General features: G+C 44.0%; 1 protein-coding gene across 1 annotated transcript in view; it reads right to left on the bottom strand.

The window, feature by feature from the left end:
- Positions 1–11263, bottom strand: part of LOC139715875 (microtubule-actin cross-linking factor 1-like) — a 233456-nt gene that overhangs the window by 199781 nt on the left and 22412 nt on the right. The window lies entirely within an intron of this gene.

Below are 11263 nucleotides of genomic sequence, written 5' to 3' on the forward strand. Positions count from 1 at the left end.
GTGTTCTGGGTCACCAGTTGAATTTCCTGGACTTGCCCAAAGCTGCCAGCAGTTGTCGTGCTGTCCTCGCTGCTCATGTGAATCACCTCAAAGCTGCTCCGAGAAATGTCCAAGTTTCTGTCCATCACCTCCACATTAACACCTCCAGCATGCATGGTCCTGCTTTCGCTGGCATCTTCGCCACCAGTAACAGCTTCAGAGTGATAAACCCTGATGGTCCTTGTGCCGGTGCTTACATCACCAGAATCAGGATGAGACACTAACGGGACAGGAGCATTGGCAAATGTGGCCACCGGTGGCTCACTGAATACAGATGTGGTACTGGAAAGGCTGATGCGACCCTCGATGCTATCACTCTCCATCCCAGAAATTTGAGTAGTCGACGGAAATTGTGCATTGTTGTCTTGGTCTTCCCAATGACTACCTGGGATAAAGACAGGAGCATCAGTGACATGTGGGTTTTCACTGGATGTGTCCAGGTTTCCAACCTCTCGTCCTTTTATATCAGGAGAAACAGTGGACTCTTTGTAGGAGGCTATAGCAGCAACAGACAGCTCTTCAGGCTCAGTATGTTCAACCCTGACACTTGAAGATGTTTGGCTAAAATCATGGCCACCCTCCAATCCCTGACTGATATTCACTGTTCCAAGGCCACCTTTCATTCCATCTATTCTATAAGTAAAGGTGGATACACCATCTTCACCTTCATCTGCTTCATGTCCACTTATGTCTGGATCTGCTGTTGTGGTAAGGTCTGGAGGAGCACTATATACAGATGTGGTATTCGTGGTCACGATGATGTCCTCTGAAACCTCAGCGTCTTCTACAGGGATTTGGAAAACACTCTGCACCACTGGAATATCTTCTGTCTCAGTCACGTGAATTTCCTGTGTAAACAAGTCTACATCTCTTTCATCACTGTCACTATAAGCACCAGGCAAGGTGATTTCCTTGGTTACAGCCACTGGCTCACCACCATCAAATGAAAATGTAGCAGTGACCCTGTGCCCTTCATCCCTATGCCCAAGGTCACCAATGTGAATGATGTCGGTACGTATTTCAGCATGACTGATATCCTCCCCATCATGTTGAACAGGCACTGTGACCACCTCTCTTTGCAATGTTGGATCAGTTAGAGAAATATCAGAAGATTCAGGCAGAGTGGTGTATGTAGATGTTACGGTTCTAGTACTGATGCTTCTTTGGATCATTTCCATATCTCTTGGGCCAGAGTGAGGATCACTCTGTGCTTCAGGGATATCATCAGTTTCACTCTTGAAAGTTACAGATGATCGAATGTCTCTTCCCTGTGGGATGCGGTAAACATCAGTATGTTCAACCCTGACGCTTGAAGATGTTTTGCTAACATCATGGCCACCCTCCAATCCATGACTGATGCCTGATGTACCAAGACCATCTTCCATTCCATCTATTCTAAAAGTAAAGGTGGATACACCATCTTTGGTTTCACCTCCATCATATCCAGTTATGCTTGGATCTGCTGATATTGTAGTCAATCCTGGAGGAGCACTGTATACAGATGTGGTATTCGTGGTCATGATGATGTTCTCTGTAACCTCCGTGTCTCCTACAGGGATTTGGGAAATACGTTGAATGCTTGGGATATCTTCTGTCTCTGTCAAGTGAATTTCCTGAGTGAACATTTCTACATCTCTTTCAGGACTGTCACTTTGAGCACCTGGCAAGGTGATTTCCTTGGTCACAAGCCCTGACTCATCACCTTCTAGTGAAAATGTACCAGTGAACCTGTGCTCTTCATTCCTACGCCCATGGTCACCAGTGTGAATGGTGCCAGAAGATATTTCAGCATGACTAACATCCTCTCCGCCATGTGTGCCAGTCACTGTGACCAAATTTCTTGGCAATGTTTGAGAAGGGATAGATACTTCAAGGGATTCAGGCAGAGTTGTGTATGTAGATGTTATGGTCCTGACACTGATGTTTCTTTGAATTACTTCCCCTTCTGCTGGACTGACATAAGGATCAGTTTGTTCTTCAGGGATACCATCAGATACACTCTTGATAGCTGAAGGTGATTCAATGTCTTTTCCAACTGGAATATCGTAAACATTAGTATGATCGACCCTGATGCTGGAAGATGTTTGGCTGTCATCATGGCCACCCTCCAATCCATGAGGGAGATCTTCTCCCATTCTATATATTTGAAGATTATATGTGGATACACCACTTTCAATTTCAACTCCTTGTTGTCCAGTTATGTTAAGATCTGCTGATACTCTGGTAAATTCTGGAGGAGCACTATATACAGATGTAGTCTTTGTGGTCACGATGATGTTCTCTGTAACCTCTGCATCTTCGACAGGGACTTGGGAAACACTTTGCATCGTTGGGATATCTTCTGTCTCAGTCAAGTGAATTTCCTGAGTGAAGAGTTCTACATCTCTTCCAGTACTGTCACTTTGAGCACCTGGCAAGGTGATTTCCTTGGTTGCACCCCCTGACTCACCACCTTCTAGTGAAAAGGTAGTAGTGTACCTGTGCTTTTCATCCTTATCCCCATGGTCACTAGTGTGAATGGTGCCAGAAGATATTTCAGTATGACTAACATCCTCTCCGCCATGTGTGCCAGTCACTGTGACCAAATTTCTTGGCAATGTTGGAGAAAGAATAGATATTTCAAGGGATTCAGGCAGAGTTGTGTATGTAGATGTTATGGTCCTGACACTGATGTTTCTTTGAATTACTTCCCCTTCTGCTGGACTGACATAAGGATCAGTTTGTTCTTCAGGGATACCATCAGATACACTCTTGAAAGCTGAAGGTGATTCAATGTCTTTTCCATGTGGAATATCATCAACATCAGTATGATGGACCCTGATGCTTGAAGATGTTTGGCTATCATCATGGCCACCCTCCAATCCGGGACGGAGATCTTCTCCCATTCCATCTATTCGAAGAGTATATGTGGATACACCACTTTCAACTTCAACTCCTTGATGTCCCGGTATGTTAAAATCTGCTGATACTCGGGTCCATTCTGGAGGAGCACTGTACACAGATGTGGTCTTTGTGGTAGTGACGACGTCCTCTGTAACCTTCTCCTCTCCTGCACTCACATGGAAGATACTTTGAACTCCACCATCATACTCCGTCTTTAGAGTTGGAGATGATTCATCATCTCTTCCATGTGTGTCACTCTGAACATGTGGTATATGATAGTCCTTCCTAATAATCTCTGTAGGTTCTGTCGAAGGACTGTAACCAATTCCTTGAGTCTCCAAAACTGCATGAGTATCTTCCTTTTCACTGTCAGCTGGTTTGCCATCAATCACATGAACATGATAACCTCTCGTGCCAATTGGTCTTAGCATGAGACTTGATGTTTCAGTTCCTATATCGCCAGATTCATCATCAGCTTCTTCAGCAAGGTTCATACTGTTGTCAGACCCAAAAGTGGCATCAACATCGAAGCTGAGAACTGATATCTGGCGTGTGTGTGGCTCATCTCCTGTAACCCTTGAGACGTGAATCACAGTTTCAGAACCATGAGTAGAAATTTCATCAGTCTTCTTTGGAGCACCTATGGTCACCTCACGTGCCTCACTTTTGGAGGAATGGACATCGCTTCTTTCCCCCTCAGTGTGCATTTCCATTTGACTGTCTGCCTGTCTATCCAGTATCTGGGTTACTCCAACTGCACTGGTTCCACCAACATGAATGGTAAAGGTTGAAATTTCTCTCTCTGCTTCTTCTATGTTCACTTCACTGTCAATGGGGATATGTAATGAACACTCAGAACCAAGATAAGCATAATGAGACACATGCCTTGTAGATTCACTTTCTGCTTCAATTGCCTCATCTTCACCTGATATTTCAATGTCTCTGATACTTGTGTCACTATGAGGAATCAGAAGCGTTGTTGAATGAATTTCTCCTTCAGTATTTTGACCTCTAGGTGTGTCTTCATCAATGTTTTCTACTCTTCTTTCACTGTCAATGAACAGACTGTTGGTATCATGGAGGTTGCTGGTTTCCATGTGAATTTGTGACATTCCATTTTCATCACTGGTGCTGTTAACTCCTCCAGTAATACTTAAGATTCTGTATGGCCGTGGCACACTGCTCATTTCAAGGCTGAATGTTGATATTTCCCTACTGGTGTTGTCTGCACCAGCATCTGAATCAAAAACAGGAGGTGGCGAAGCGTCAGCGCCAGGTGACATAAGTATGTAGACTCTTCCTGGTTTGCTGACCCTACTCTCAAAAATCTCGCTTCCTGGGAATGTGCTGACTTCTCTTTTCCCACTGTCAAGGGCTTTGGAGGACATTTCCTTTTCCACTTCATCTCTCCTCCCTTCATCGCCTGGTGATGGAAGCAAGGTGTCAGAACCTGAAGGAGAAGCAAAGGCATATGCACTCTCGGAGGTGGTAATCTCTGTCTCAGGTGTCTCTCCCTTGGTAACTATTTCAATGTTGATGTCAACGTATTCCGTCTCACTGTCACTAGAATTGATTATGGTTTCTGTTTGCTGCACAAAAGCAACATCTTTTGGCTCAACATGAACAAACTCCTCATTGCCATTATCGAAGTGTTGTGGTTCAACACCTATGCTTGATGTTTTCACAACAAAGTCTACATTCCTCTCATCTGCTCCTTCATCTGGAACTGTGCTTCCTCGAAAGGTAGCTGTACTTCTATCAGATATCATTGCATCAGAAGAAGTAGGAGGCAAATGATCAGAATGCGATAGTCGGAATATATTGTTGCCATTCACAGGGCTCACCATCTTCTCTTCAACATCATTGTCAGAGACAATGTCAGTTCCTGTTTCTGCAATCCCAAGGAAGATTTTGGTTTTCTCTTTTTCTGTTCCATCAGTCTTACTTTCTTTGTCAAAAGAAGTAGAACCTGGAGAACCTGGAGAGGCACTCTTTGCCCTAACAATGTTTGTTTCAACAACTTCTCCCTCAGTAGATATGTCAATGTTGATATATTCTGTCTCCACATGTTCCCCAGGCAAGGCCAATACTGCTGAAGAACTAGCTTTTTCGTCCTCATCTGGATGTCCATCCATTCTTTGAGCTGGTATTTCATCACTCTCGGCTGTTCTGTCACGTGTAAAGATTAAACTCTCATTCCCTGGAATTCCTAAAGCCTTAGACTCTGTAAATTCTATAGTGACAGTAGAAATTGTCGGGCTTTCATCAAGGCCGTGTTCAGCTCCATGACAGACAACCGATGCTTCACGATCTTCTTCCATTCTATCCATTCCAAGAGTAAGAGTGGATACACCATCTTTGCCTTCACCTCCATCACGTCCAGCTCTGTCGAGATCTACTGATTCTGGAGGAGCACTATATACAGATGTGGTCTCCGTGGTGGTGATGATGTTCTCTGTAACTTGATTCTCTTCTACACAGACTTGGGTCATACTCGGCATTCTTAAAATATATTTTGTCTCAGTCATGTCAGTCCTCTGGGTAAACTGATCTGCATCACTCTCATGACTGTCACTATGAGCACCACGCAAAGTGATTTCCTTGTTTACAACCATGGACTCACCACCTTCTCGTGAAAAAGTAGCAGTGAACCTCTGCTCATCAAGGATACCATCAGATTCACTCTTGAAAGCTGAAGATGATTCAATGCTTTTTCCATGTGGGATACTGTCAACATCAGTATGTTCAACCCTGATGCTAGAAGGTGTTTGGTTATCATCATGGTCACCTTCCAATCCATGATTGACATCCACTGTACCAAAATTTTCTTCGGTTCCACCCATTCTAAAAGTAAAAGTGGATACACCACTTTCAGCCTCATCTCCTTCATATCCAGTTATGCTAAGATCTGCTGATACTTTGGTCAATTCTGGAGGAGCACTGTATACAGATGTGGTCTTTGTGGTGGTGATGTTCTCCGGAACCTCTTCATCTCCTGCACTGACGTGGATGATATTTTGAACTATGTCATCATATTCACTCTTTACAGTTGAAAATGATTCAATGTCTCTTGCACGTGTGTCATTCTGAACCTCTGGTAGAAGACAGTCTTTCCCAATCTCTCTTTTTCCTTCCATGTCCCTTTCACCTGATTTATCCTTGACTTCTCCAGGAATACCTAAGATTCTGTATGGCCCTGAAGTATCACTCATCTCAAGGCTGTATGTTGATGTCTGATTACTTGCATTGTCATCACCATCTTTAACATTGAAAGCTAAAGGAGGCACATTGTCAGAGCCTTGTGACAACTGTTTATAGGTGATTCTTTGATTACTGATCTTACTATCAACAGCATTCCTCTCAGAGAATGAGTCATCTTTTTCTTTCTCTCTGTCAAGGACTAAAAGAGACATTTCCTTCTCCGCATCATCTCTCCTTTCTTCAACATCTGGTGGTGTAAGCAGTGTATCAGAACCTGAAGGAGAAGAAAAGGCATATGCACTCTCCGAGGCGGTAATCTTTGCTTCGGGTGTCTCTCTCTTGGCAGCCATTTCAATGTGGATGTATTCCGTCTGGTCTTCACCAGAATAGATAGTAGTTTCTGTTTGCAACACTTGAGACACATCACCATCTTCATTCTCATGTGTGATTCGTTGTGAGTATTCAATAGTAACATCTTCTGGTTGGAGATGAACAAACTCTTCACTGTCATCATCAGTGTGTGGTGGCTCATGGTCTGTGCTTGATGCTTTTGCAGCAAAGTCTGCAGTGTGCTCATCTGCTCTTTCAACTGACAGGAATGTATTGGTGCTATTCACTGCGCTCACCATTCGCTCTTCAGCCTCACTCTCATGGACAGTGGCACCTCCTTTTTCTACAATGTCAAGGAAGATTATGGTTTTCTTTTTTCCAGGAACATCAGCTCCACTTTCTTTGTCAGAGGAAGGAAAACTTGGAGAGGCACTTTGTGGCCTACCAACTTCTGTTTCAACAAGCTCTCCCTCAGTAGATATGTCTATATTGACATACTTTTTCTCCATATGTTCCTCAGGCAAATCAAATACTGAAGGGGAACCAAGTCTCTCTCCAGTATCGGGATGTCTATATGTTCTTTCACCTAGTATGTAGTCACTCTCAGCTTCTCTGTCATGTGTACGGATCAAACTCTCATCCCCTGGAAAGGCAAATGAATATGCAACCTTGGAAGTGACAAATGTTGCCTCTTCCTTTTCCCCATTTGTAGACATTGGAAGGTGAAGGTTTTCAACATGTTGGTCAGGTTCACTGACTACAGACTTTAAGTAGGTAGTAGATACCAAACTTTCACTTCCAGGAGATGCAAAAGCATAGGAACTTGCTGATGTGACAACCTCTTTCTCAACTCTCTCATCTCTGTGAGACATGCTGATGTCTGCATCTTCTGCCTGTCCTCCACGGTGAGAGATAAACACTCTCTGGTGTGTAGCAGAGGGACCAGATCCTTCCTCACTACCAAACACAGAAGTGAATGAAAAGGTGCTCGAGGGAATACTGATCTTTGTTTCAGTTATGTCACTCTCCGTGCACAATACTCTTCCCTCTACTTCTCCATGTTCAGTGAGAATTCTTAGGTCACTTGCACTTTCTTCTGAGTTTTCTCCCAGTTGTTCAGGTTCAGTGGCTTGACCAAGAAATGATGATAGGTTGTCAAAGTGAATGTGGATACTTCCTGATCCAGCATCAATGTCATGAGTAACATCATTTCTTCCCTCAGGAACATTTGAGATACCATGAACAACTTGGTCATGGGGTGACACATCATTATCATTTGCTTCAAATGAGTCACCTTTTAAACCATAAAAGGAGAAGAACAAGCTTTTAAAATCTCTGGAGAGATATCCGCTTGATGGAATCATGACCCTTGACTCAAATATTTCTCCCTCTATATCTGTGTCTTCATCCTGACCATCTTGATCTGAGATAGACCCTCTCTGGCATGATTCTTCCTCACTACCAAACAGATAATGAAGAGAGTAGGTGCTTGAGGGAATACTGATCTTTGTTTCAGTGATGTCACTCTCAGTGCACAACACTCTTCCCTCTACTTCTCCATGGTCAGTGAGAAATCTTAGGTCTCTGTCATTTCCTTCAACATCTTCTCTTGTAAAGGTATCTCCACTTTGGTTTCCACGCTGCTGTTCAGGTTCATTGGCTTGACCAAGAAATGAAGAAAGGTTGTCAAAGTGAATGCGGGTACTTCCTGATCCAGCATCAATGTCACGAGTAATATCATTTCTTCCCTCAGTCACAATTGAGACACCATGAACATCATGGCCAAGGGGTGACCCATCATCGTTTGCTTCACGAGAGTCACCTTTGAAACCATACAAAGAGAAGAACACGCTCTTAAAACTTCCAGAGAGATATCTGCTTGATGGAATCATGACCCTAGACTCAAATATTTCTTCCTCTATATCCCTGTCTTCATCCTGACCATCATGATCTGCGATAGACCCTCTCTGGCATGATTCTTCCTCACTTCCAAACAGATAATGAAGAGAGTAGGTGCTTGAGGGGATACTGATCTTTGTTTCAGTTATGTCACTCTCAGTGCACAACACTCTTCCCTCTACTCCTCCATGGTCAGTGAGAAATCTTAGATCTCTGTCATTTCCTTCAACATCTTCTCCTGTAAAGGTATCTCCACCTAGGTTTCCACCCAGCTGTTCAGGATCAGTGGCTTGACCAAGAAATGAAGAAAGGTTGTCAAAGTGAATGCGAGTACTTCCTGATCCAGCATCAATATCATGAGTAACATCATTTCTTCTCTCAGCAAAATTTGAGATGCCATGACGACCATGGTCGTGGGGTGACACATCATTATCATCTGCTTCATGTGAGTCACCTTTTAAACCATATAAGGAGATGAACAAGCTCTTAAAATCTCTGGAGAGATATCTGCTTGATGGAACCATGACCCTTGACTCAAATATTTCTCCCTCTATATCTGTTTCATGGTGCTCATTATATCTTTCAGGCATGGTGATATACTCCCCTTGAAAAACAGCAGAGGAACCAGGTCTTTCCTCACTGTCTGCACTGCTACAGGTTTGTTCCTGCATATTGTCTGATGGTTGGTTGTCACTTTCCCTGGGCTTCAAGGTTGCCCTATCATCCTTTACATTATATACACCAGAAATCATCCTTCCAGCATGACCAACTTGGAGGCTTACTTCTGACCTTTTCTTTTGGGCAGCCTCTGTTTCTCTTTCATATGAAGCTGCATCTTCATGGTCTGGTGTAGTGTCAGATGTGTCAAAGTCAGAAAACTCTATGTATCCACTTACACTGTGTGAATGTGTATCACTGTTCTTCCCATGTCTTATATTACTATGATCACTCTGTATAGAAGTAGACTCACCAAACCCAAGGGTGATACTAGAGGTTGCACTACTTGCTTGATCTGGTTTGACCACAGGAAAAAGAACCTGTGAAGAATACCTCTGAGTTGGTGAAGACTGACTGACAGAGGTTGACTCTCCACTTGCAAGATCCTCCATTTTAGCAGGCTCTGGTACACTGGTCTGGTCATCTTCAAAAGTAGCAGTCTCACGCCTACTTCCGGCTGGTTGCACACTTGCCTGTGGAGCTTGATCACTTACCACTGGTAGTCGAAGAGAAACATTTGGTATTGCCCTGTAGTCATTCATTACCATTCTGAAAGAGGATGTTTCAGTGACATCACTATGGATTTCACCTCCATTTGGCCCAGCTTGCATCACCATGGTATCTTCAGATTCATGGGTAACACTGGTGATGTCTTCCATACTATGTGTACCTCTTCCCTGAGCTCCCTGAGCTAGACTGAATACAAACTGTCCAGGCTGATCCTGAACCTCTGGAGATGAAATTTTCACAATCGCTCCTGCCTGCCCATGTTCAGCTCCGGCAGTGTCTCCAAAATTGATCTCTATTTCATAGATTTCCTCATCATCACTGGTCTGGGGGATGTCTCCAGTGGTTACTTCATAAGATGCACTTGGTGAAGCGCCAGCACTCGGATGTAGATCGATGCCAGTTGTATGGAGACCTTCGGTAACACTTGTATCCATTGCTCCAGCATTGTGCAACTTGTTTTCAGAGTGCTCAGTGTCTGAAAAACTGGTATGAAGTGTGAAGGTTGTTTGGGTATCAGCTGGTTGACTAGCACTATCATGGGCTACCAACACCTCCCGATCCATCCTCACTGGTGCTATCTCAGTGTGCGCCACAGAGGTGGATCGTGAGGCTTCAAACCCATCTTCTGGGTCACTGGTTGGAACTTCCATGCTTGCACTAGTCACTTCATTTCCAAATTCATCATAGGCAGCAGTCCCACCTTGCGATGGCAAGGGTTCACCTGAAACATGACCACCACCCTTAGCTCCTCTACTTGTTTCCCCCACTTCTCCTGACGCAGGATGTCCAGAGTGGCTTTGTTCAGTGCCGCTCCCATGGAGGCTCGCTGACATTGCAACACCTGTTGCACTGTGCAAGCCGGCTGCTAGGGTACTGGACTTGGACTGTCGTTTCTCTTTGCTGCCTTCATTCCCCATGATGGCTTTTGTGCCTTTCTGCCGGACCTGGGGAAACCCAAAAGACTCACCTCCTCTGTTCGACTATAACTCAGATCTTTACCGCACCTGCCGGTGCCGGTGTCCTCTGAGTCGGATTCCACTTGCTCAGGCACAGAGCTGGTCAGTTCACCACTTGGCTTTTTCTTCCTCTTGTGCCCAAGTTTGCTCTTAGTGATGCCCATAATTCAGAGCCCATTCCGATTGAAACAATCAGTAGACTCAGATCATACTGGCACAGAGTCGCCTTATATAGTGCCTACCTCTCAAGGCTCTCATGTTTGTATCACGTTATGACTCTTGTGCAGCGGAGCAGGCCAAAACTGTTTTCCTGCCACTCATTGTTTGCTCCCCGCTTATTTGAGTTTCTGTGACAATTTTTTCCCCCTTCTTTCATTTCTAAAGCTTAACCTTTCACAGAAGTACCTTGAGTGGATTTACAGCTTACAAACTGTAGCACAAAGCTGCAATGCTTGTCAACTCCTCGGTATGGCGGCGCAATCCGTACTCTGGAATCATTCGCTCCACTGTGCAACAATAGGAATACCCACACAGCTTTTCAAAAAAGTTTGGAGGCCACACAAATGTATAACATGTTGCTCTGGACAGGAGCAGGTGTCATAAGAAAGAAGTCATCATATTTTTGGTGTCTGTCACTACCATCAAGGAAATAACCAGCATATTTGCTTATTTTTATTTCCTTTACCAAGGGATCCAGGAAATCTTTTAATAGTTTTCCATTCACACAA

The sequence above is a fragment of the Diadema antillarum genome, unplaced genomic scaffold (genome assembly GCF_040938485.1).
Source record: "Diadema antillarum isolate AM-2024a unplaced genomic scaffold, OU_Dant_1.0 scf00000006, whole genome shotgun sequence".
NCBI lineage: Eukaryota > Metazoa > Echinodermata > Echinoidea > Diadematoida > Diadematidae > Diadema > Diadema antillarum.